The 27,254-nt window shown below is 44.6% G+C and overlaps 1 protein-coding gene across 4 annotated transcripts in view; it reads left to right on the forward strand.

The window, feature by feature from the left end:
- Nucleotides 1-27,254, forward strand: part of Palm2akap2 (PALM2 and AKAP2 fusion) — a 457,555-nt gene that overhangs the window by 217,297 nt on the left and 213,004 nt on the right. The gene's annotated exons all lie outside the window — the stretch shown is intronic.

Consider the following 27,254-nt stretch of genomic DNA (forward strand, 5'->3'; position numbering starts at 1 on the left):
TCCCCCGTTGTTCAAGTCTAAAAGCCAGGCACTGTCCTTGATTCTCCTCACTCTCGCGAGCTGCTGTCCTTGTGTTCTATCGTTCATATTTCTTGAAATCTCCCACTTTTCCCCTCCCGCTGCCGTGGCGCTAACCCAGCCCATCATTACCGTCCATGTGGACTGTTGCAATGGCCGCTCACCTGCCTCAGCTCCATCAGCATTGTGTCTAACTCAAACCCTCTCCAGCCTCCAGGAGCATCTTTCAACCCTTTTTATCTGATGATGTCACTCTTCAGCTGAAAACCCCATCCCTATTCCCCTTGGACTCTAAGGTAAAGTCCTCTCCCTACTGTGACTTAGAAAGCCACTTATGATATGGCATCTGCTGACTAAATTGGCCTTGTTTTCCTTCTTTGCGTCCTGCTGTTACAGGCCCTCCTAGTAACTGCCTGCATTTCTTTGGATACCGCTGTGTGTCCTGTTCTTTGGACATATGTCCCTTCTTCTAGGAATGTTCATCGGCTCCTCTTTATTTGGTTGACCCCTCCAGGCCTCTGTTAACACACTCCTAAGATCCTGCTTCCCTGATCTCCAGTGTTTTGTTGTTGTTATTGTTGTTTTTGTGTTTTGTTTTGTTGGCTTTTGATGGTGGGTATTAAACATACTGAGCCATATCCCCAGCCTTTTTTCTTTTTTTATTTTGAGACAGTCTCACTAAGTTGCTGAAGCTGGTGTCCAACTTGTGATCCTCCTGCCTCAGCCTCCTGAGTTGCTGGGATTACAGGCATGTGCCACCACTCATGGCAGTGAGCCCCAATATTTTAATGTTCTGCATGGGCAATTTTAGCCTAGAAAACATAAGGAACTGTTTATCTTTCTTTTCTCCTCTAGTCTCAGCTCCCTGGAGCCAGGGAGGGTATAGAATTCATCTGTGTATTCTTAGATCCTGGTACACTGCCTGGCTCTGAGGGCTTTCCTATGTATTTACAAAAAGAAGGAAGAAAAGAATGAAGAACAAGTGATACACCCACAGTAACCCTAGGTATAAATGCTGGTGAGATTTCTCTATATAGATATCTTTAAGCCAAACGTTTGGGCCTTTGTCTTCATTACTCTGATTGAGATGTAATAATGATACAAACTGAAGGAAGGAGACTATTTCCTTGATGTGGCTTTCACTAGCCCAGATATATGGACAAGTACTGCCACAAACCATCCACACTTACAACTTATTGCTCTGAAGTGACTGATAGACATTCATTTGGATCAGGATTATTAAATGAGTGTCCACTGAGCATCACGCATGTGGCTAGATGTTGGAGTTATGGAAGTCAATATCTTTTCCTCTGCTCTTGAGGCATCCAGTGGATGGAGTGTGCATATAGCAGGTGATGACAGGTGTCCTATTATTCTCAAGGTAGAAATTCAAAGAAAGGGAGAATCATGGAGGACCTTGGGATTTAGGTTTTATCGCAGTGAGGTTCGACTGAGGTTAACCTTTGTAAGAGTTATTCACCCGTGTTGAAAGCCAGGTGAGGTTAGGGAGGCTGAGATGAGAATGACGTACATAGTCATTACCCTCAAGAGACCTATCATTCACCCAATGATTATGGGAGACAACTCTTCACAGTTTCTTAACTTTGAGTTTTCAGAGGTCTCCTGAAACTTCTGGACTTTAGGTTTCTATTGCATGTGCATCCCATCATTTAATGTTCGATGGTTCCTTTCTAAGAAAAAATTCTTGCCACCAAGAGAGTTAACTTTGATTCCAGACAGTACACTCTGGTCCCCACCCAGAACCTTCTATTGGGAGATTAATACCTGAATGCTTTAAAACTGTGATGGACCCATTCCAAAAAAAGATTCAAAAAAACATCCAGAGTCAGGTTCAATGTGTCTTAATTAATTGGAAGGAAATTTCAGGCTCATAGGAAATGAACCTTGAAGGCTGTGCTGGGACCTGAGCTGAATGGCTGTCATTGAGTTGGAGCAAATTGACCCGGATATCATGAGATGCAACCAGAATGGAAAATGAAAGCCCTTCCTGGACCAGAGTGTAGCCGTGACTCCTTTCCGCCTCCAGCAGGATCCTGTCTCTAGAGCTGGACTTGACTTACCAGATGACGCCATCGTGAGGAAACCCTGGCCACGTGGGTGTTGGAACGGAGTTTAACTGGCAGTGCCATGGAGACTTCTGCAGACCAACCTCATTTGGCTCTTCCCGGCTCAACCACCTGTTGTGAACAGCTGGCAGGACTCAGCTCCCCTCGGCTGTCACCGTCTCTGGAATATTAGCTCTTCTTGGAAAGGGAGGGGAGCGTGGACACAGAGAGGAGGATGAACAGCAGCAGATCGCTGCTCTCCGAGATCACTTCCTCCATCAGGAGCCTCGGCATGGCCAGCCATGGGGTGGGCCTTCTTCCCAGGGGCTGCTGCTCTGGGATAATCTCAGGCCTAACCACAGAAGCAGCTCTGGAGAGAAGACCAGCGTAGCTAATGGACCCAGGTTGTGGAGGGCTTTGAATGCTCATTGGAGGGACTTAGAACTTATTCTGGAGGCTGTGGAGCACTCTTAAAAGTTGCAGTAAACGCAGGGGTGAAGCTAGGATGCTGGTTCCATGCTACAGTTAGAGCAGAAGGGAGGAGAGAATTCAAAGGCAGACAGTGAACCAGGTGGGCACGTGGCCAGCTTAAGTTGAATCTGGCGCAGTGGTGGAAGACGCTCTACCTATCCAGGATACCAGAAGATGAATACAAAAACAGGCCATTCAAAAATCCCAAGGTCATTGGGCATGGTGGTGCCAAAGGCCTGTAATCGCAGCAATTTGGGAGACTGGGGCAGGAGGATTGCAAGTTCAAAGTCAGCCTGGGCAATTTAGGGAGACTAATTCTAGGCCTGCTTAATTGTGTTTTCTTTTTAATATCAGCAATATCTTGGGCCCTGAGTGACTTCTACCATGAATTAGAGGTTCTTCTTCCCCAGTAGTTCCCAAAGGCTAAACAAGATCTTATTGTAAATGCAACTTTGTTACCAGAGTTCTAGGCCAGAAGCCTGATTCTGGGGGTTCCAGCAAACCGCATTCAGCCACTCATCCCAAAAACCAAGTAGAGAAAGAAACAGTGAAGTCCAGGAAAGGAACTTTAATCCATAGGGCCATATTGGGAAGACAAAGTGAGATCCAGCATCTTGGCCCTGTCTGCAGGGTGCTGACATGAGCTTTGGAGGAAGAATCGTGGCCAGGGGCAGGAGGTAAACGTGATTAAGTGATCTTGGTCAGACTGTGGTCTGGTTGATCATTCTCTCAGTTCTGGCTCTCCAAGGTGGCTGTGAAGAAGTCCTTGTCACTTCATAGGACAATCTCCATTTGCTGCTCAGGATTTGTATCTGTCAGACCTGTGACCCTGAAAGGGGACAATGTGGTTTCTGTGAGAGGACAGCTGCTTAGGGGGCCAGTCTCATCATGGGGTGATCTGCCTGCAAGTCTCCACTGTTCCTGGAAGGTGTAGGGCAGTTACTGGAGACTTCTCGGATACACGCCAGGGGCCTGAAACAGGATGCTGTAAATATCCTTACAAACTTGCTTTAGTCTTGAAGGGGGACAAGATACTTAGGTAAATTTAGGTCAAAGAAACATTGTACTATCAGTTTTTAGGTGAATACTCCTTAAATTATTAACATGCTTACATACAGAGAAGTGACTGAGTTTAAGGTCACAAAGTTTAAGGTTATGAAGGACACAGAAACAAAATGAAGGTAGAGGTGCCAAGCTTTATCCTGGTTTTAGTTATCTCTTATCCTTAGGCCTAAGAGTCACTGCTCTTAGCAAAGGCAGCTTTTCTTTTCTTTTTTCTTTCTCTTTTTTTTTGCAGGGGTACTGGAGATTGAATTCAGGGGCACTCGACCACTGAGCCACATCCCCAGCCCTATTTTGTATTTTATTTTGAGACAGGGTTTCACTCAGTTGCTTAGCGCCTCGCCATCGCTGAGACTGGCTTTGAACTTGTGATCCTCCTGTCTCAGCCTCCCAAACTGCTGGGATTACAGGCGCACGTCACTGAACCTGGCCAAAAGCAGCTTTTCTAAGTTCCTATTATAGTATCAGAATGTAGTTTTCAACATCAGCCTGACTTTCCTCTGAATTTCAGTTCCACACCTTGTTAACTACAGGAGACCTTGGGTAAGCTACTTAACCCACTTTCAAATCAGGAATCAATGATGTGCATCTCATTTGGCTGTGGCAAAGCTTAATTTAGTTAATGTAAGTAGGGGTCTAATCAATGCTTAGCATAGAGTGTGCCCGCTCACCTTGTTTTCCTCTTATCTTTTTCTCCTTATGCATCAGACAGATCATCCTCTGTGGATTCTGTTTTCTCTGGCCGGAGGCAAAGCCTTCATGGGAGAGATATGGTCAGAACAGCAGCATTCTCTCATTGTGTAGTCAGTAGTTCAGTTGCCCTTCATTTGACATTGCTTTGGGCCCCTGAAAGGCAGTGCAAGGAAGCTGCTTGTCCATTGTCAGGGGCCAGGCCACCAATGACTTCTTCTATAGTGGTTGTTTCTTTTGAGTTCAGTTCTTTTACAGATGGAGTGCATTTAGGAACTTGTTTAGCTCCTCAGCCACTTCTCAGCACTCAGAGTGGAGGACACCACAGCCACATGGCAGAACCTCTGTTCCCAGAGATTTAGTATGCTGTCAGCCCTGGCCGGACTTTGGAAATCCAAAGATGCAGAGGACTTATTCATGCTCCAGGAGGAACTCCCTATTCAAGAGGGGACATAGCAATCCCTTACTGTGGTCGGATAGGAGGAGAGCATGGGGAGGCAGTGTGCACCCATGGGGGCAGGTCCCCCTCTATCTCCCAGGCACCCCGGTTAACTTTGTGCAAGTCTCTGCTCAGTGCTGGGATTGCAGAGATAAATGCCCCCGCTCTGCGTCAGAGCCCCCTAGCCTTCACGAACCTCCTCTCATGTTTGACCTCACAAGCCAGTTATCACTCCTGGCCCAGGTCAGTGGGTTCCCAGACATATGGGTGAAGGAGCTGCTCCTTAAGCAAAAGACCAGGCACACGTGTTCTGGCGAAGCATAGGGAGCCATGGGGTCCCTGTCAGCACTGTGTCTGGTCTTTGTGGCGGGGAGTGTCAGAGGTGTTGGGTCATTGGTTGTGTGGTTCATTATTGCCTTTGTGTAGCCCATTTGTCACATGGTCCCTGTAAAGGCAAAGTCTCATGAAGATAGTTTGCATATTCCCAGGCTCAACCCTCAGGGGGCCCTGTCAGCAGGTTTTAAAGAGCATGTGGCAAATTAGGTTTATTGGCTCTGTGGCTCAGCTGGAGGCTCCTGTATGCAACGCTAGGGGCCAGCGCACTAATCCTGTGAGAACAAGTTTACGAAGTGTTTAGGGTTGTGGACATGTTAACATCCATATGATGAACTTTCTCTTCCCAGGGAACCTCACAACACCATATTCACAGAAGGACAGCCATTGCAACCAGACACTACCCAAATCCCCAGTCCCTCTGTTTGTGGAGTGACTTTACCTGCCACTAGATGGCTCTCCAAGTGAATATAAGCCTCTCCAGCACAGAGGATTTCACTCTGATTTTCTGGATCAATTTTCTGACTTATTATTAGTATTATGTTTTTATTTTTTTCTTTTTGGAGTTGTAAATGGACAGCATGCAGTGATGCTGAGGATTATTTTATTTGCTTATTGTTTTAATGTGGTGCTGAGGATCGAACCCAGTGCCTCACACATGCTAGGCAAGCGCTCTGCCACTGAGCCACAGCCCCAGCCCTGAATTATTTTTAACACATAGAAGGACACACAATCTTAACTTTTACGATTCTTGAAGCCAATAATTAGTTCTTTAATTATTCTTTAAGCATTCAAATGATGGAATTTATTCACATTCTCTGGAAAATTGTTTTAACATAAAAATCTATAGGTGTTCTTGACTGTTCCCAGCCACTTCCCAATCCTCTTTCAGGATTAAGAAGATGAGTTTGAATTTATTTTATTAATAGCATGTTCTGGTTTGTCTTGTAAAGTAGTGCATGCAGTATTTAAGATACTAGTCTTTAACTTTTTAACTTTCTTTTTTTTTTTTTTTTTTTGGTACTAGGGATTGAACTGAGGGACACTTAACCATGGAGCCACATCTCCAGTCCTTTTTATATTTTATTCAGCGACAGCATCTCACTGAATTGATTACTACCTTGCTAAGTGGCTGAAGCTGGCTTTGAACTTGATATCCTCCTGCCTCAGCCACCAAAGCAGCTGAGATTATAGGCATGCGCCACTGTACCAGGCTTTTTTTTTTTTTTTTTAAAGAACTGAAAGAGGAGGAGCAAACATTAAATACTGCCTCCATGGCAAGCAGTATTCACTTAATCTTCATAATTTTGCAGTTGCTCTTTCACATGATTCATTGTAACCATCTTGTATTAGGAAAAGGAGCAAGAAACTTACCCCAATGCCCAGCCAGGAAGAGGCAAAGCTGTGTTCAAAAACTCAGATCAGTCAAACTCTTAAGTGCAACTGTTTTTCAGGTACCCTGTTGCTTCCACTGGGCTAAAACAATCAAGGAAACTTAACACAAATCAGATTATAACATAAAAGGTATTTGGACGCTAATTTCTCTGTTCCCCCCACAACCAATTTTCTTCTCTATAACACAGGAATAAAATAATTCCCAATTGTTGTGAAAGGCCATTGTGAACTCCAAAGCATTGTGCAAATGTTTGCCATTAATGTTGTTGTTGTTAGTAGTAGTAGTATAGTTTGGATTTTGTGGAAATATGAGGATTCTCATATGTGTCCTGGAAGTATGCAATCATTCATTTGTTCACACAAAATTATTTACTTCTGGTCCCAGGTCATAGCCTCAGTGAGCAACCTCCCATACTAAAGTTTCTGCCCTAGTTCCAAACTAAGTGTAGCCTGCCCTGGAGTTCTGATGGTCAAAGGTAATGGTGAGGTGTCCTTATGCTTTTCAGAAGGTAATTATCCTTTAGTCTCAGGATCCAGAAATGTCAAATATGGTAGGGCAACTTGAGGAGCAGAACCACTGCTGAATATGGAGATGCCTGGTGCTAATCTTGTGCAAGCCAAACTAGCAGGAAGAAGCAGTCATTTTTTAAAAGAATTATTTGGGCCATCCCTAATCTGAAAATCCAAAATCTGAAGTGCTACAAAATCTCTTTTTGAATGCTGACATGATGCCATGGAGATCTCATACCAATGGACTTTGTTTCGTGCACAAAAGTATTTAAAATATTTTCAAAAATTACCTGGGGTTGTGGCTCAGAGGTAGAGCACTCACCTTGCATGTGTGAGGCACTGGGTTCAATCCTCAGCACCGGTAAAAATAAAAATAAAAGATATTGTGTCCACCTATAACTAAAAAATAAATATTAAAAAAAGATTGGCTGTTTAAAAAAACTTACTTTCATGCTATGTGTATATAGTATATATGAAATATAAGTGAATTTAATGTTTAAACTTGAGGCTTATCTCCAAGATATCTCATTATGCATATACAAATATTTCAAAATTTTAAAATCCCAAAACTTCTGGGGGTCCCAAGCATTTCAGAAAAGGAGTATTCAATAACAGTGGGCCTCAATTAAAAGTGAAAATCTCTGGATAAATTTTGAGTGACATTTTTTTCCTTTGGACCTAACATGTTGCTAAAAGCTACTCTAATTTGGCTTTACCCTTTTGCTTTGATCCTTACTGATAAATTACTTTGTACGTGGAAGTTTCTATTGGCAGGCTGCTGATGTAAGGGAACTCTTACAGAGAGCATTTTGGGCTGGAAACCTCAGAATTCTATATCATTCTCAGTGCAACATTCTCAGCATAATAGCTGTGACTATGAATCCAGCTATCTTTTTTACTGAATTATGGTAAAGTTTATAGGGATGAAGTTTACCAAGGAATATTTTAAACATTCTTAGTTTCTAAAGTTTTTGCCTAAAAACTCCATAATAAATGTGGTGGGACATTGGCCCACTCAGCTTGCCATAGCCTCAGAACACTTGGCAGCCTTGACTCCTCCCCTGAGGCTATTCCATCTCTGGGCCTGTGCAGCCTCCAGGCCACAAGGGGGCGCCCATGAGCCAGAGCCAGGATGGTTCTACTTCTGCCTCAAAACCAGCAGAGCCCCTGGAAAAGGATGCTTTAGGACCTTCTCATCTTTTTTTTTTTTTTTTTTTTTTGATTGAACCCAGAAGCTCTTAACCATTGGCCACATTCCCAGTCCTTTTTATATTTTATTTTGAGACAGGGTCTCAAGAAGTTGCTTAGGGCCTTGCTAAATTGCTGAGGCTGGCTTTGAACTCAGGATCCTCCTGCCTTAGCCTCCTTATTTGCTGGGATTATATCCAGCTGTGACTGACATTTTAAAGACAGAATGTCTTATTGTGAAAGAATGGCAGGGGGGGCTGGGGATGTGGCTCAAGCGGTAGCGTGCTCGCCTGGCATGCGTGAGGCCTGGATTCGATCCTCAGCACCACACACAAAGATGCTGTGTCCGCCGAAAACTAAAAAAAAAAAAGATAACACTACTTGATCTTAAGAATTGGTGTAAATTAAAAATTTAAAAAAAAAATGGCAGGGGAATGAGAGAGCGGCTTTGTTGCTTGTGCTAAGGGGAAACCAACAGTTCAGGGTTGCAATGTGTAGCACCGGATGCTGATGTAGCCTCCTGACTCTAAGGAAGAGAAGTCTTAGCAATTGCCAGACCCCATAATAATCCTGGAGTCTGTTCCTCCAAACCATCTCCGCCTGTAGCCAGTGATATAGCCCTTGAAGCTGGGGCAGGTTGCCCTTGCAGTGGGACTCATGGGTTTGAGACACTTTCAGTCCTTTATTAGGGCTTGAGGTTCAAGTTCATGCCCTGGCCAAAACTTTACCATAGACTACCCATGGGAGCAGAAATACCTTTTCTTCAAGAATAGGAGCCTCGTGTGCCTTAGGCAGGTGGGCTGCCAGGGAAGGTGAGAGGTGGGTGAGATGGGGAGGAGAGAAATCCTGGGGTCTCTCTAACCTCATGCAAATTCTAACTACTGGGCAACCTCATCTTTTTTCTTTTGATTATAGTTTCGCAATTTATTATTGTTTAATTTTTTTCAGCCCAGCCTTTGGGACCACACCACTGACAAAAGATTGACTTAGAAAATCCACAAAGGTATTATAATGTCAACATCAATAAATGGAACCTTCTAGCTCCCCACTGTAGACCAGGCTATGTGTGGCTTTACCGTCTCTTGCCTGGACAACTTCTAATTGGTCTTTATGCTTTCTGTGCCTCTCTTACACATCCAAATCCATTCTCCTCCCAGACATAGTCTTTCTAGAAGGTAGCTGATTCCCTTACTCCTTTAAAATGAACTAACAGGAAACTCAGATGGCTTCCTGTTGCCTTTAGGATCAGACTCCTTAGGTCGGCATTCATGAGCCATCACATAGGGGACCTGACCCTCCCCATCATGAGTACATTCCTGTCCTCATTCCTTCCCAGATCCTCCTCACTCATTAGGACCCTTCTTGCACATTCTGACTCAGAGCCTGTCATCCATGCTGTCACCTGGCCAGACATGCCTTCCAAACGTGTCAATGGTTTGTCTTATCCTTCAAGATCTTACAGAAAAGTGTCAAGCTCCTGAAATCCTGCCGGGCCCATTCCCTAAGCCGAGTTAGTGAACACTGGATGCTTTTTCTTCCCATCCCACGGGACTTCCCATGAGAACTTCACTGAGTCCTTTCTCTTCCTTTTGGCACTGGAGATGGGTTCAATCCCAGGCTGGGGTGTTTACCACTGAGTTATCTTCCCCATCCTTATTATTTTTTATTTTGAGACAGGGTCTCTCTAAGTTGCTAAGGGTCTTGCCAAGTTGCTGAGACTAGCCTCGAACTTGCAGTCCTCCTGCCTCAGCCTCCTGAGTCTCCGAGATTATAGAAATGTGCCACCACGCCTGGCCTGAGTCCCATGTTATAATTGATTACATACTTTTCTTCCTTCATCTGGTGATGAGTTTCCCAAATGAGAGACCGGGCACCACTCTCTGTCTCTAGCTCAACACTTGCTTGATAAATATTACTAAATGGCCCAGAACACTTCAGACTTCTCCTTCAAGTTCACAGAGACCAGAGACCCGGGCTTCCCAAGCATTTTAAGTGCTGTGGCTTCTTCCCTGGTCACTCCAGGCCCTGGTCTCCCTGCTAGGTTCCCAATCTCTGAGCCTGGTAGACCTTGACCCACAGCTGGGTGGCAGCCCTCCACTCTGGGGAGAGGAAGGGACAGGCTGAGCAGCCAGGCCTCTGAGAACACCACCCAGAACAATAGCAGGAAGCACCCAAGAGGAAACAATCGGCTGGGCTGAGCCCCTGCTGAGGAGCTTCCTGATTGGCTTGATCTCTCCTGAGCAGGAACTCTGAGAATAACTTTGGAATTATCCCAGTGGGGCGACACATTTCTCCTCTGAAAAGGACTTGTCACCTGGTAATGTCAAACATGGAAAACACAGATAGGAAAAAGGAAAAAAAAAAAACAGAACCAAAACCCAGGATGGAGTTTCCTTCAGGGATAATCCTTTAGCTTCACCAAGCCTCCAGGCCCTGCCATAGGCCCTGCCTCCAACCTCCTTCTGAGTCTGGGTCCCAGGTACAGTTAAGCTGTCATTTGTACCTTCCAGATGGAAAAATCCTCCCCTCCAGGGCTCACAGGTCACAAGGGCTGTTGGTTCTTCAGTAGCCTATTGAGCAGCTCATGGAAACCCACAGAGCGGGTGGCGGCAGGAGAAAACGCTCCCTTTCAGAACCCGGGTCCTGCAGTAGACGTGAGCTCTGGCGTTGCAGGAGCCACAGCCATACCTGAGATGCTGGCTTCCTTTCCTGGAGCCCCGTGTTCTCTTGCCAGCTGAGGTGGGAGATGGTGTGGGTGGAGCTTCTAGTCAGTTCTCTGCTAAACCACAGCACCTCTGTTTGATCAAGATGTTGGAAAAGAAAATTCTGTCCCTGTCCAACCCCCACCCTCCCCAAAAAAGGAAATACTGAAAACTTCTGGTGTCAGAGCGGTTTCATGTGCAGGAAGGAGGCAGCACCATCTGGCAGTCGGTTTCCCAGTCTTTGCCACCAAGTACTAGTGGTGGGTCATATGTGGCACGACCTTCCTTGACCTCAAGTTCTTCATCTGTCAAGAGTAGATTATTGTAGTAGTTATTGTGAGGAGTGCAGAGGAGTGAATAATGCTTATAAACTAGCACATTGTCTGGCTCCTGGTAAATGCTCAGTAAATGTTAGCTATTTTTACCCTGAATTTTGTGGGACATGAAATAATCTTTTTCAATGAATGACTCATTGAGTTGCTAACTCAAGCATCTTGAAAGCAACGAGTAACCTCTAGTACAGACAGCAAGCAAAAATATGTTGGTAATTGCCACTTTGGGCAATTATAAGAGCTGTGACTGAGCCATCTGGGGGTACATGCACGCACAGAGAGCTAATGGGAATTAGCCTTACTCATCAGAAAGCTGTCACAGAATGCTGGGTTTAGGTAAAAACAATGAGGAAACAGAGAGGGATGCACCCCGTAAACAAATTTCAAAATCTGATATGGAAGCCCCATGCTTCCTGCATGAAGGGGTGAACTCAACGAGAATCACAGGGTGGAACAGAGTAAAGGCCAGGAGTCTCCACATTGTTCTGACCCAATTCCTGAGTATCTGGATGTCTTCCACCTCTTGTCTTATTTAGGTGAGCTCCCGAATGAATAGAATGAATAACAATAGCAATTACATATACACACAGCCATGCACGCCTGGAATCCAATGAAATTGTATATTGGGGGTATTTGTTGCCTTCTAAATTACCTTATCTCAGAGAAGGCAAATAAGAAAAGTTGATTTTTTTTTTTTTTTGATGGGGGGTGGTTACTGGGTATTGAACCCAGGGTTGCTTAACCACTGAGCCACATCCCCAGCCATTTTTGTTTATTTTGAGACAGGGTCTCACTAAGGAGCTTAGGGTCTCACTAAGTTGCTGAGTCTGGCTTTGAATTTGTGATCCTTCTGCCTTAGCCTCCTGGGTCACTGGGTCCGGAGGTGTGCACCACCATGCCCAGCAACAAGTTTCTTTCAAATCAGTTGTTATACTGAGTCCAGAGTCCAGAGTTGCTGTTACTTTGAATTTGTTCTTTTAAGAAATCATTTTCTACTGAAGAAATTGAGCCAATGAATCTGTCTTGAAGCTACCTCCAGTTGAGAAACTATTTATGCGTTCACTGAAACATTCATTTGCTTAGCTGACATTTATTGGAAACTTTTTTAAAAAATCTTTTTTAGTTGTAGGTGGACACAATACCTTCATTACCTTCATTTTATTTTATTTATGTATTTTTGTGGTGCAAGGCAAGCACTTTACCAACTGAGCTATATCCTTAGCCCATTTGAGAAATTTTAATGAGCCAGTTCCTCATTCCAGCCAAGGTAGCTAGATGCTAGAAGCCATAGTCAAAGAAAGAGAAGACATGGCACTTACTGTCAGTGTTGACGAGCTTGAGTGAGAGCTTCAATTCCATAAACCAGTGATTAAAATACAATGGGATATGGGACGGGGTGTGGCTCCGTGGTAGAGAATTTGCCTAGCACACTTGAGGCACTGGATTTGATCCCCAGTATCACATACATAATAAAGGGATGTGTCCATCTACAACTAAAAAAAAAAAAAAATTTTTTTTAAGATACACTGGGATAAATTTGCAGATAGAAATATGTCCCCAAGATAAGACAGCAAATAAGAAAGGCACCAAGAAGACTTCCAGAAAGAGATGAGCCTGGAACAGTGGTCCTTTCACCTTCTAAATATAACCTCATTGCTCTAAGGCCTTTTTTTTTTTTTGGTGTATGTGTGTGTGTGTGTGTGTGTGTGTGTGTGTGTGAGAGAGAGAGAGAGAGAGAGAGAGACAGAGAGAGAGAGAGAGAGAGAGAGAGAGAGTCAAGAGAGAGAGACAGAGAGAGAGAGAGAGAGAGAGAGAGAGAGAGAGAGAGAGACTGGGGATTGAACTCTGAGGCACTCGACTACTAAGCCACATCCCCAGCTATATTTTGTATTTTATTTAGAGATGAGGTCTCACTCAGTTGCTTAGTGCCTTATTTTTGCCGAGGCTGGGATCCTCCTGCCTTAGCCTCCCGAGCTGCTGAGATCACAGGCGTGTGCAGAGTTTAAGGCTTATTTAAAAAAAAAAAAAAAAGTTTTTTCCCTCTCTTCTCCCTTCCCTCCTCCCTAACAAGATTAGGGAGACAGTGCAATCTTTTCTTCCCCTAGTTATTTGCCCTTGAATGAACACACCCACTACTGGAAGGAGATGCCTGCAGAAGATCTGGGAAGTGAATCTCTCCCAAATTAACAAGTGAATCCTAACAGCCAGCCGCCAGGGTGCCCAGGGACCCCCTACCAGAGCACACCTGGAATATAACCCTTGAAGTTCCTTTAAAACCCCCTGTCCCTGATCTGGAGAGTTAAAATACCCTTTGGGACAGGAGTCCCCTGTGTTTCTCCTTTGCTAGCAAAGCAATAGACCTTAAATTGTCATTGATTGTCACTGGGGATGGGGATGGAGCTTTCGGTTACTAGACCACAGCAAATTCTTTTTTTTTAAATATTTTTATTTTAATTTTTTTAGGTGTAGATGTACACAACACAATGCCTTTATTTTTATGTGGTGCTGAGGATCGAACAGGGTCCCACCCATGCTAGGCGAGCACTCAACTGCTGAGCCACAATCCTAGCCCCCAGAGCAAATTCTTAAAGAATACATCCTGTTTACCCAGGGAAAGGCGATGGGAGAGATCAAGGTCAATTGAGGCAAAGGTGTGTTCAGAGCTAAGGCACTGAGTGGAAAAAAAAAAAAAGGACCTTCTGTGTGCAGGGATCCATCCTCCCAGGAGGCTGGGAGTGTGTGTCTTGTGAAGGGGCAGAAGGCCCTGTGGGGTTTCCACAGGCCATCATCACCATTGTGTCCAGGCACAGTCTGGATTTGAGGGAGATGAGCCTGGTGAGAGGCAGAGAGATTGTTGGGAGGGTCGTTGCATTTACGGGAAAGAAGGAGAGAGCCTGTACCAGGGCTGGAGAGGAGCAGGTGTGAGATTTGTAAGTCAAATCAGCAAGACTTGGTGGCTCATAAGATATGTAGAACGTGCCTAACTTTATGATGCCTACTTAGAATTTTTCAGCTTTCTGATGGTACAAAGCAATACATATTCAGTAGAAACCACACTTTAAACTTGAATTTGATCTTTTCCAGGCTAGTGATAGGTGGTAAGATCTCTCCATGCTGGGCTGTGGCAGCAAGACGTGTTCCTATCAACCATGATTGTGAGAGGAAACAGCCCATACTCTGCTGTGTACTGTGTTGCTAAAACGTGGCGGGAATGTGGCAGATTAGGTGCATTAAATATATATATATATATATATATATATATATATATATATATATATATATATATATATATATATATATATATTTGTGTGTGTGTGTGTGTGTGTGTGTGTGTGTGTGTGGTGCTGGGGATTGAACCCAGGTCCTTGTGAATGCTAGGCAAGCGCTCTGCATATCCCCAGCCCCTAAATGCATTTTTGTCTCATGATATTTTCAACTCATAATGAGTTTATTGGAATACACTTCCATTAGAATTAGAATTCAAGCTGCAAATGTGTAATGATTGCTGGAGGGGGGCAGGTCAGAGGTCAGCATAACATCCTGGTTATATGATTGATAGAATGACTGGCATTGGTAGCAGCCACTAAGCTCAAGAGTACCAGAGGAGGAACAGCTTTATGGAGAACAGTGAGCTTGGTCTTGCTTGCATATGGTGGGTTTGAGACACCTGAGATCCATAGGGACAGGGAGGGATTAAAAAATGGAAATGTACATCAAAGCTAGAATTCAGGAGAGATGCTGGAGGTGGAGGTGGTTGGGTAGATGTCGGACTTCATTAGGAATTACAGCATAAGGCTGGACCTGATTAACTAGGCTTCAGGTGTTGTACAGTAAACCAACTAGACCATTGAACCAACAAGAGCAATGAAAGAAATAAACACTTAAAAAAAATAAGAGGGACTCATATCAAGAATATAGCATCTTTGGGGATATAGCTCAGTTGGTAGAGTGCTTGCCTAACAAAAACAGACTATAGCATCCTGGCCTCCACAGGGGAAGAAGAATGTCAACAGTGTATTTTTTTTTGGAGGGGGGAGTACCGGAGATTGAACTGAGCCACATCCCCAGCATTTTGTATTTTATTTAGAGACAGGGTCTCACTAAGTTGCTTTGCACCTCACCGTTGCTGAGGCTAGCTTTGAACTCCTGTGTTAGCCTCCCGAGCTGCTGGGATTTCAGGTGTGTGCCAACGTACCCAGCTGTCAACAGAGTATTTAAAGGTGAAGAAGTTGGGGTTGTGGGGTGTAGTTCAGAGCTCCTGAGTTCCATCTCCAGCAAATACGTGAATGAAAAAATAAAATGGAAGAATTCAGATAGTCACACTGCAGAGGGTTAGAGATTACCTGGCATCAGTTAGGATGTCATGGGATTTATCAAGAGTAGATAAAACAACAGGGGATCCAGGGGACACAAGGCTGAGGACATGAGATGTTGAGGCAGCAGGCAGTGACTGCCCTTGGAGGAATCTGGGAAGTATGATCCGGTAGTCATTAGAACAGGATGCGGGGTCAAGAGAAGTTTGCCTATTTTTAGTGTGGAGAGAATTTTTTTTTTTTTTTTTTTGACTATTGAAAGGAGACATCTTGGAGAGAGGTTGAAGACACAGGGGAGAGGGGATGATTGATAGAATGTCATCCCAAAGGGACCTGGCCCAGGGCACAGGTGGCAGCATTGACCTCCAACGGGAAAGTCCAAGTGAGAGGCTGGAGGTAAGAAGGTGAGGCTGGACAGGACTTCCTCTCTTCCTGGAAAAAGAGACAGTTGGGAGGAAACCAAAGCTTAAATAAATCACTGAGAAAAGCAGGGCTTCAAAAGGAGATCATTCCACTTTCCTGTAATCAAAACTCTTTATTTCTGATGAAACAGACTCAAGTAAGGATTACACCCAAGAAATCAAAACTCAGCTCCCGCTTGGAAATGATTTCCTGAAGCAGAAATCAACATGCACATGCTCTGAGGGTGGGAGCCATGGGAGTCCAGATGGAAGAAACACTTAGAAGAGGGGAGAAAGGCTGGCCTCCGTGGGCTGAAGAAAACTTAAAGGGAAACAGGTTTTCACTTATACTTCTCTGGGGTTCAACTGGATAGCGTCACAATCAGTAACAAAAAGTGCTTCTAAGTTCCAGTTACATACTGAGATGGAGATATAAATCAATCTGATATTGACGTTCTTTTTCTTCCCTCAATAGCTGGATATAAATTTGTTATTCAGAGGGGAATGTAAGCCAGGCATGGTGGCACACGCCTATAATCCCGATGACTCAGGAGGCTGAGGCAGGAGGATCACGGGTTCAAAGCCAGCCTCAGTAACTTAGTGAGGCCCTAAGCAATTCAGTGAGACTCTATCTCTAAATTTAAAAATTTTAAAAAAGGGCTTGGGATGTGTGGCCTTGTGGTTAAGCACCCCTGGGTTCAATCCCTGGTACCAAAAAAAGAGAAAAATTAAAAAAAAAATAGAGGGGAAAGTAGTGAAACCATGCCAAGACTTAAATATATATATATATATATATATATATATATATATATATATATATATATGTTTAATATCACCATCTCCAAGTCAGTTTTACTATCAAACACTGTAAAAGTATATGTGTGTGTTCCCCTTGCCTTCCATTTACTCAGTAAACTGAGCATCTGTCTGCACAGGGCAGAACATGAGGTACAGTGATAGAATATGTAGTCCTAGCTCTCAGCAAGTGTCCACTTGGGACCGGTAGGACTGGGAAGACGCTTAGGGTTTTAGCTCAATTCAAGGCACCTGGTGCCTAAAAGGCTCAACATGCTATGAAGATTTAGAAAAGGGGAATCAATCCGGTTGGAGGAACTTGAGGAGCACATTACTAAAGTGTCACAAGTCAACCTGGGCTTCTATGATTGTTTCCAGCAAGTTCAGTTGGGAGCAGGGAGGTGCTCCTTGGCTTTTGTCCCCAGCAGTCAGTTTCAGCAGAGGACAGTGTCTGGCTGGAACAGGGTTGGAGCAGAATGTGGAGCCGTGAGCATCCAGCCTGGGAAGTCTGGTTGGATTTGGGAAGGAGGTGATAGGAAGTCACTAGGAGTTTCTGAACAGGGAAAGGACAGGAGCTATACCTATTAAAGGGACTTTATCTTCTCATCCATGTTTCTGTCTCAGGGATGATGTGGGGAAAAAAAAAAAATGATGAAAAGAGTTTGAATTTCCACAGTCACCTTGCAGTCAGGGAGGTCCTGTTCTTTCACAAGGAGAAGTGGAAATCCTCTGTTTATTTAAGGGCCACAGACAATTTTTCATTATAAAGTGTCAAACAATCTGCCGTGACTCCAGATACACTCCTCTAAATAAAAGGAAGCTGTTTCCTTATGAATTGAGTCACAATGAAAATATTTGGGGACTGCCATAGAAACAAATGTACCATCTTCCCGAAAGGTGGAAAAGGGATATCGTAGCGTCCACTAGTGCGAAAACAAAGAGTATTTTTCCAAGTGCTCTAACTGGAATATAGAAACTGATATTAAGATAGAGGCAGCGAAAGCCGTAAAAAAGGAGGCTTAACAATCTTAGAATGGAATGAAGAGACTCCCTGGCATCAGGTCTCAGGCTGGTCTGGAGATCCAAGCAGCAGGTACTAAAGGGACAATGTCTTCAGAGTCCTTTTGTAGGAGCAGTTTGCCCTTGACTCAAGCCCCAGATTTCTGGGCAAGTGACTAGTTGGCTTGGGTTAGATAGATTGCCACTCCTTGGCCAAGGATATGAACTCTCTGATCAGTCGTTTCACCAAATCTAGTAGGAATCCTAGAGAGATTCCCCGCCCCACCCCAGCAAAGAAGCTGGATGTTGTTCTCCCAAGGAAAGGGTGGGGGAAAACCTAGGCAGGTGAAACTCCTAACTGCTCACCACCTTCGCTTCTGTCTCTACCCTCACGTCCGAACTACATATTTTCTGGCTTCTGTTTCCACCATGTAACTGGAACTTCAGGGTCATGGGTGAGCTCCGTGTGGTTAGATCTTACATGCAGGGTGATTGGTTGGTTGCACTGCAAGGCTGCAGTGGTTTTTAAAATGCATAGATAACCACACCTTGGCTCTTCCTGATATAATTCAGCTGGCAAAGGCTCTTGGAGCCTGACTGACACACAGCGCACCAAAGAGATGCTAAGACATGGATGATTATAATTGTGCAGTGAGTCGAAACTTCCCTACTAAGGCTTTGGATGCAGCAAGGATTTGGGGGGCTGAGGGAAAGGACAAAGCACAGTTGGAGCCAAGCCCCATTTACAAAGATTGATTAGCAGTAATTAATTCCAAGCCTTGCAATGGCTGATTTTTTTCCCCTTCTGCTGAGTTACTGATAAGACTCTGGGCTGTGACTAGCTGTGGCCCCAGATTCTCAGCAGACTCCTTAGGAATACTCATTCAAAATTCAACAATATGTGCAGTATGTGGCAAGAGTCTTGTATTAATTAGGATTTGATGTAGAAGCAGGTGACAGAGACCCAGAATGCTTAAACCCATTGTTTATTTCTGCCTCCAGTAAAAATCCACGGGTACTGAGCCAAAGCTGTCTGGTAGCATTGCTCTCTGAATTCCTCAGGGACTCAACTTTCTTTCAACTTGTCCCTTTCTGTTTCTATAAGGATTGGTCCTTGTTATAGGGTTCAAGGTGGGAGTTGGAACTCCACAATGCACACATATGCATTTCAAGAAGAAGGGTAAAGGAAGGGCTGAAGAAAATAAGGCTAAGAAAGATTCTAGAAGCTGCCCTACAACACTTTCACCTACATCCTTTTGGCCAGAACAAGCTACCTGCAGCTGCAAAGGATCCTGGGAAATGTGAACTTTCTTCTGTGGGGCAGTGCACCTGGCTCAGCTGTACAGTTAGTTGCATGGCTGTGAAAGAAAGGGCAGATGGACATGGAATGACCAACAGTCTCCTCTGCATTCTTATGCTAAATACAAAGCCGGGACTTTCCTCTCCTCTGAGCATCTTCCTGAGATTCTTGTTTTGGCAAATGGGTCAGACAGGCACCCCACTTGATTGCTCAACCGGGAAATTGCAGTTCAAGAAAAGAGAAGAGGTTTGAATTAAGCACCTTCAGCTCCGTCAGCACCTCCTTGTATTCAGGAAGTATTTTCTGAGATTCAAATTCATGTCAACTACACAGCAGGCCGTTTGGCCAAGGGTGGGGTAGACCTGCCTTGTATTCCTTAACCATGGTGGGAAGGGTGCAAAGGCTCATCAGGAAAATGCTGGGCTTGGGGACTGGGATACAGCACCATGGTGAAGAGTTGCTTGCTTGGGAATATACCAAGGGTCCGGGGATTTTATGAACATTTCTCTGGTATTGCTTGTGCATAGTTGGTGCTGAGTTTCCTCCAAGAGGGAACTTGGAAATCCACGCACCCCCCCCCCCCCCCGTCTTTCCACCTTTTCTCTTTGACTTTGCCTACTGTTTCTATCCGACTCCTGAGCCTCAATTCCTATCTGTGCTCTGCCATGAAGGATGGGTTCCATTTGCCATAGATCTTCCCATTTTCCAGAGTGGAGCTCTGACAAATCATGGTGTGCACTTACCTCCATCTCAACACTTCCCAGGGAGACAACTCAGACAAATAGTGAAAGCAGGAGGGAGACAAACTTGGCCAAGTCTGTAAGTGAACATTCTGATGATCAGTGCAGTCCAGAGAGGGAATGGGTTTCCCTGGGAGGTGGCGTACACCATAGGCATGGAGGATTTGGGTTTTTGTTGTTGTTGTTGTTTGTTTTTGTTTGGCGGTACTGGAGCTTGGCACATTTTAGGCATGCACTCTGCTACTTAGCTACTGCATGGAGGATTTTAAGCATAGGTAAGATCCCTGTTTGGTAGGGTACAGTTCATGGACTTCATATTATGAGGAGCCTTTAGGTGAAGTGACTTCCATTCCCAGTGTGTGGGTCAGCTTTCTGTCATTGTGCATAGTACCTGAGTACTGACAAAGTACCTGAGATAATCAGCCCTCAAGGAGAGAAGGCTTATTTATTGGTTCAGAGTTTTAGGAGTTTCAATCCATGGTCAGCTGTGTTGATTTTGGACCTGGACGAGCCAGAACATCATGGCAGGGAGCATCTGGGGAAGAAACTGCTACCTGTAGCTGCCAGGAGGCAAAGAGAGAGAAAGAGGAGGTGCCAGGGTCCCAGTCTCCTCTCCAAGGGCACACCCACCAGGTCCTAACTTCCTTCCACTAGATCCTACCTCCTGAAAGTTCTGCAGCCTCCCAATGGCACCGTGGGCTGGGGACACATGGCATTTGGGGGACATTCAGGATCCAAACTGTAGCACCCAGTTTGACCCTCTGTGGTCTGGTGAGCCTGGAAAGCATGTTGTATTGCTCTGTGCCTTCTTGTGGGAATGAGAAGTCAAGAGGAAGTGACCTGGGAGGTGGTCAAGAGTTGTGACAAAAATTTTTGTTTCTCCAGCCAGAACCCCAGGGTCCAGATCCTGGCCTGTCATCATGTCTGTGACCCAGGGCAAGTCAGTGACCTGCCTGAGTCTGAGACCCTTCGTCTGTATAATGGGAGTTGAAGATTCTCTCTCTTCATAGGACACTGTGAAGATTAAGAATCATAATGTGTATGGCACTTAAAACAGGGCCAAGGATCTTCATTGTTGTAATTATTATCACACATTTCACTACCTATAAAACAAAAACAATATTAGAACTGTTGGCGTTATAAACATTGTCACTGAAGTGAAGCCCAGCTGAGATTACAGGCAAAAACCTGTCCAAGCCGAGTTTGTATGAGACTGTACTCTTTTGGATTCAACAGAAAGACCCCAGACCAAAAAAAAAAAAAAAATTATTGATTCTTGTAGGTGAGAGGACAATAGCAAAGGGTTAGGGAAGCAGGGAGAATCCTGGCCCAGCATCTCACCAGCCAGCCTTGCCTACCTCCTCTTGTCTTCATTTGGACCTTCAGGGAAGTTTGCTTCTCAGCCAAGTCTTGAAGACCCGTTTTATGGGGTCTAGGCAAGGCACAGCAAAAGGAAAGCACAAGATGAGCCATTGGGAAGGAGGACAGGGGTACTGGGGCCTCTCCGAGGCCTATGCTGAGCCACAAAACTAGAGCACGGTGTGGCTGACAAGGCCACTCAAGGCCACATGCTCCTGGGTGAAAGTAGGGACATAGGATATTTGGAGCCATGGACCATGCTACTCTCTCTCTTTTCATTTCCACCTGGCGAAGGCATCCTTCAAAACTAGCTAATGTATCACCTACTCAGTCAAGGTTTTTCTTACCACCTGGTGTCAGTTGGAAGTTGCATTCAGTTGTGATCACAACAGTGGCTTAAACTCATAATAAGAAATCTGGGGCCAGATACTCCAGAGGTGGTATAGTTGCTCCATTATACCATCTGGGACCCAGGTAGTTTCTCTCTTTTTGCACATCCAGCCATCCTTACCATCCTCTGAAGGCACAAGATGACTCTTCTGCTTCTAGCACCGTATTCCTTATGATAGAAAGAATGGTGGACCTCCAGAGATGTTTGTATTCTAGACCCCAAAACTGTTAAGTTACATGGCAGGGGGGAATTATGGTTTGTATTAGTATGCTTTCTGTTGCTATAAGAAAATCCATGAGACTGGACACTTTACGGAAAAAAATGAGGTTTATTTAGCTCACAGTTTTGGAGGCTGAAAGTCTATCATCAGGCAACTCCATCAGTTCAGCCTCTGGTGAGAGCCTCCTTAGCTATATCACATCATGGTAGATTGCATCATGTGACAGAAAGTGCAAGAAACAGAGATCCCATGATAAGAGAAGAAGCAAAAGGGATTCATGGGCCATTTTGCTCTTTTTATAACAACCTGCTCTTGCAGGAACTAACTGCAATCCCTTGAAAACTACATTAATCTCTTTTGAGGGCAGTTCCCCCAGTGACCTAACCACTTTCTACTAGGCTCCACCTCTTAAAGGTCTCACCGCTTCAACATTGCCACACTGAGAGCCAAGCTTCTAGCTCATGAAACTTTGGGGGATGTACTCAAACCACATTCAAACCATAGCAAAGTTTCGAAATAGCTGACTTTAAAATAGGGAGATGAAGGGCTGGGGACATAGCTCTGTAGTAGATTGCTTGCTTAACATGTGCAAGGTCCTGAGTTCAATCCTCAGTACTGTTAAGTAAATAAATGGAGATGATTATCCTGGGTTGTCTGGACGAGCCTGTTGTAATAACAGGAATCTTTAGAAGTAGAGAAGGGAGGCAGAACAGGAATGTCAGAGGGTGAGGTGACAATAGAAGAATGCTCAAAGAGATGCAGCATGCTGGCTTCAAAGATGGAAGAAGACTGAGGTAAGGAGTGTGAATGGCCTCAGGGATCTGGAAAAAAGGCAAGGAAGTGACTTTCTCTGAGAGCCTCCAGAAAGGGACAAAACTCTGCCAACCCCTTCACTGTAGCCTAGTGACCCCATGTCAGACTGACTTGCACAAGTGTAACATAATATATTCAATTTTGTGGTGAGTGTTATAGCAGCAACTAGAAACTAATACATCTCTTTAGCATGAGGTCCCTGCAGCAGGCAGGAAGAAAGGAAAGAGCAAAGGTTCTTGCCACTTACATAAACTCTTCCTTTCTTTATAGAGCTTTCTCAGTAATCCCTCCTAATAATTTTACTTTTAGCTCATTAGGCAGCTCTGTGCCATGGCTGTCTTTATCTTCAGAAGAAGCTGGGCTCATTGCCATCCCCAGCAAAATATGGATTCTGTTAGTGTAAAAAAAAAGGGGAGAAGAGATACAGGGCACACTACTTGGAGTTTCTCCCACATGGGTCTAGGCAGAACTGACGATTCCACAACTCATCATTCTTCCCTGGTACCATCTTTTTGGGTTGTAGTGTAATTTATGTGTTTATGTGACTGTGTTTGATTTTTCTCTCTGTCCCTGATGCTCTGCAGAGTCTGGTGCAAAGAAAGTGTTGGCATAAAGTGGATGAATATGAGAATAAGTTTTGAATAGAGAACAATGGAGCCAGAAGCCCTTTGAATTTTTCCTGTGACAATGTTCTGTGGCGGTTAGGGATGTTTTATAAGACCATTTGACCCCGACGGAAAACTCATCTCCAGTAAATTAAACCTCCGCAGCTGCAGTATGTCACCTTTCCTTACAGTTTATTACAATCTACTCTTTGCTCAGAAGAAACTGAGCACAGCCGGTCAGAGACTGTTGGTACACCTGTCACAGGCCACAGAGCCTGCATTAACCTTACGTATAAATTACACTTCCTGCCCGTTCTTTATTTTTAGCTCGGCCATATCTATTTGGCACCTCCAGAGAAGACTGCATTAGGTTTCAGACATGAAACTATCGGGCAGCAGCATGTCCAGCCCGGCTGGGATGACAGTTATTAACCCCCAAGACTCAATTTTCCTGAGAAACATCATGGTCTGGGCTATCCAGAGCTCCCAGACCCTGGCCCAAGGCCACCTGTGCATTTGTAGGAAAATCTGCTCCTTGGATCTGACCTCCTGAGACTTGCATAGGCGGCCTGTTTCCCTCAGTCATCCCCTTTAGGGCGAAACTCAGTTGTTATCACCAGGGTTTGGTTTCACCCCCTCCTTCCTTCTCAGTTACGCAGCACAGTATCACGACCCAAATCTTTAGTGCCTGAACTGTATAGCCCAGTGCCCTGAAACCCATAGGGCAGGGCAGGCTGTGGCGGCAGGGAGGCCAGCCAGTGGGCATCGGGTCCCAGGGAAGTCTTAACCACTTGGGGCTGTCGCACCGGAAGTGAGTTACTTGGAGACAGCCATTTTTTTTTTTTTTTTTGGTCAGCCATTTTTAACTGTCTCTTGTTTGTTTTAGAATCCTCTGCAGTTCTGTACAGCAGCCAAATAAGCTCAGTAAATGTTAGTTTTAAATTTAAATAGATGTTAGGGGGTGCCATTTAACCTCTTCACTTCCAACAGAGAAGCTCTCAGGATGAGGCCTCAGGAGGTATTTTTGTGTAAGTGAAACAACTGATTAGTTAAGTAGTATGTGAATTTTTCGCTGTGAAAATTATAAAAACAAAACTAAGATCATCTATAATCCTATTACCCGGAATCAACTACCACTGATATTTTCCTGTTTTCTCAGTCCTGATCCTCATGAAGGAGTGCCCTGTTTCCTTCCAGATTTCTCTGAGGATTAGGGAGTAGGGGAACAGGGTAGTTTATGTTCTTTCTAATCTTGTAGCTTCAGATGTTATTGGGCATATAAATATGCACATGCTATAAAAACACACACATATTATACATATGATTGATATATATCATTGGAATATACATACACACATTTGTCCTGTCTCAGTGAATGGTTACCATAATAATGCTATATAACAAACTCCCTTAAGTTCATTGGCTTAAACTGAAAGTCATTTGTTCTTGCTGACACTTCTTTGAGCAGGCTGGGTGTTTGCTGATCCATGCTGGGCTCTGCCAAGTGGCTGACTTATGGTCAGTCCTGCCTGCACTTGCCTGAGCTCAGGTCTGCTCCATGTGTGTTCTTTTTGAGGCCTGGGCTGAAGAGGTAGCAGTGGCCCAGAGAAGGTCTTTTCTTGGTGCTAGTAAAAGGTACAAGGGGTCAAACTTGGAAAGCCCAGCCAAGCCTCTGGGTCATGTCTGCTATCATCTCATTGGCTACAGCAAGTCACGTGGCTGAGCCCAAAGTCAAGAGGGAAATGTGTCCCCCACCATGAGGCTAGCATCAGTGAATCAGGGAAATATGTACTTTTCCCAAAGAGGCACAGGGGAAGAGAAGGAATATTTTTGAGAATAATCTAACCTGCACATCCCAAATGTTTGTTGAAGTGCTCTGCCCTTTGAGATTTCAATAAAACCTGCTCAGAATTCACCTGCAGTAGTGTCATCCAGGCTGTTCAGGGGACCTCTAGCTTAGGGCTGCTCCACCCATTGAATTAGGCCAATTTATGGGTCTTTGATTGTCTTGTATTCTCCCTGTTCAACACTCACATCCCTTTTCTAGGTTCTCTTCAAAATAGTTCACACAGACGTGTGTAGAAGATTTTGCTGAACATTCGGAATAGCAAAGGAGTGTTATACCTCTGTGTAGAGTGTTATACCTCTGTGTACAGGCTCCTCCCGCCTCTAGATTCAGTGTGCATCTCAGCCCACACCCTGGCCTCTCCAGCTTGCTGAAGATTCACCCTATCTCAGAAATTCCCACAGTCTTGTCCTGGCTAGGCCATACCTTTGTGTAATTTGGTTTGGCTTCTTTTTTATTCATTTGACACATGCATACAGAGTGTGATCTCCCCTTGGTGTATTGTAGTATAGATGGGGAAGTTAATAATGTAGTTACTGTTGGGGGGCTAGGTAATCCTTCCTTGTGGGGGGCTGTCCTGTGAATGGCAGGATATTTAGCAGCATCCCTGGCTTCTCATTAGATGCCAGTAACGACAGTCCTACTCCTCTTGAGTTATGGGCAACCAAAATATCTCTAGACATTGCCACATCTCCTCTAGGGGACAAAGCCACCTCAGTTGAAAACCATGCTCTAATATACAATAGATTTCATTAAAAAAAATTATGTACCTGATAAACCAAAATAATACTCTGAGAAACATTCAAAGGAGGGTGACATTACTTTCTTGGGGTGAATCTCTGAGAACCTCAGGAGGCACAGGGCCATCTGAACTTAGACTTCAAGAATGGCTAGGGTTTGAGACAAGTTTCCTGGAGGAGGGGAACAGAGGGTCCATATGAGTGAACAGATAGTAGCCATTTTTGAGTACAGGCTGAAGAGGAATAGGCATGTTGGTGAGAGTGGGGGCCCAGTGGATCCTGGGAGGCTGCGTAATATACGGCCTTATGAATTGTTGCAAGACTTCCACTTTTACTCTCAATGAAATGATGAATGTATTTGCATTATGTTCATTTGGAGGAGGAGCCTTCAGACTTAAGGTTTATGGTCATAACCTGAAGTAATTGCTACAAAGTCTCCTCCTTCCAGTGTTCCTTTTTTTGACACCCAAGAAGGACACAGAAAAGTTCTCCAAGGAGCCTGCGGGGATATAGCTCAAGTGGTAGAGTGCTTGCCTAGCATTCACAAGACCCTGGGTTCCATCCCCCCGCCCCCGCCCAGCACCACCAAAAAACAAAAACAATAAAGAAAATTTCTCCAAGGGGCACAGCATGTTCCTAAACAAAGCCATGCCTATCCATACCTCTCTAAAAGATCTCACTCTTTAGTTCTAAATCTAATTGGTAGTCAGTTCCCAAGGAAGATGGAAGAAGGGGAGAGCAAGGGAGAGGATTCATACAGGCAGGATGGCCTCTGTAGCAAAGCTTCCTGCACAGCAAGGGGAAGGGCCAGAAGCAGAAGTGGACAAGTGAGTGGTTGGATGGATGGATGGATGGATGGATGAATGAATGAATGAATGAATGAATGAATGAATGAATGAACAAATGAACCAAAGAATGAATTCAGACCAATGAATTCAAGAGGCGCAGCAGTCTGGAATCCTTTAGGCAGAGGAACATCTCCCTCACTACCCCCAAGGACATTGCTGCCTCACAGCACACCCTCACATGACAATATATGCAGTGTTTAACTAGGCAGGGACTTCGTGAGACACCAGAGAACCCATGTGGCAGGAGTTTGGCATAGTGGTTAGGAGCAGAGCTGGAATTGGATTTCCTGGCTCATGTCCTTGGGTCAAGGCTCTGTATCAACAAACTGGTTACTTAATCCTGCCAAGCCTTATTGATCTCATATGCAAAATGGGATTCTCTACTCATAGGGTCATTGGGAAGGTCAAATAAAGTAGCCCATGTGCTTCCTTAGCTCTTGGCACAGAATAAGTTCTCACTAAAAGCTAATGATTATTCTTATCGTTTCACTGGAAGAACACGGTTGCTGAGACTTCCCCCAAATCATGGCTGTAGCTGCTCTTCTGTAATATTCTCAGAGTCTCCTGGAAGTGCTGAAATTTCCCTTTTGGAAAATATATAGGAGGCTGCATGAAAAACAAGGAAAGTTCCAGAAGCGTAGGGGGCCAGTTACATCTGTCCCTTCCATCTTCCTTCTT

The sequence above is a fragment of the Ictidomys tridecemlineatus genome, chromosome 4 (assembly GCF_052094955.1).
Source record: "Ictidomys tridecemlineatus isolate mIctTri1 chromosome 4, mIctTri1.hap1, whole genome shotgun sequence".
Taxonomy (NCBI): domain Eukaryota; kingdom Metazoa; phylum Chordata; class Mammalia; order Rodentia; family Sciuridae; genus Ictidomys; species Ictidomys tridecemlineatus.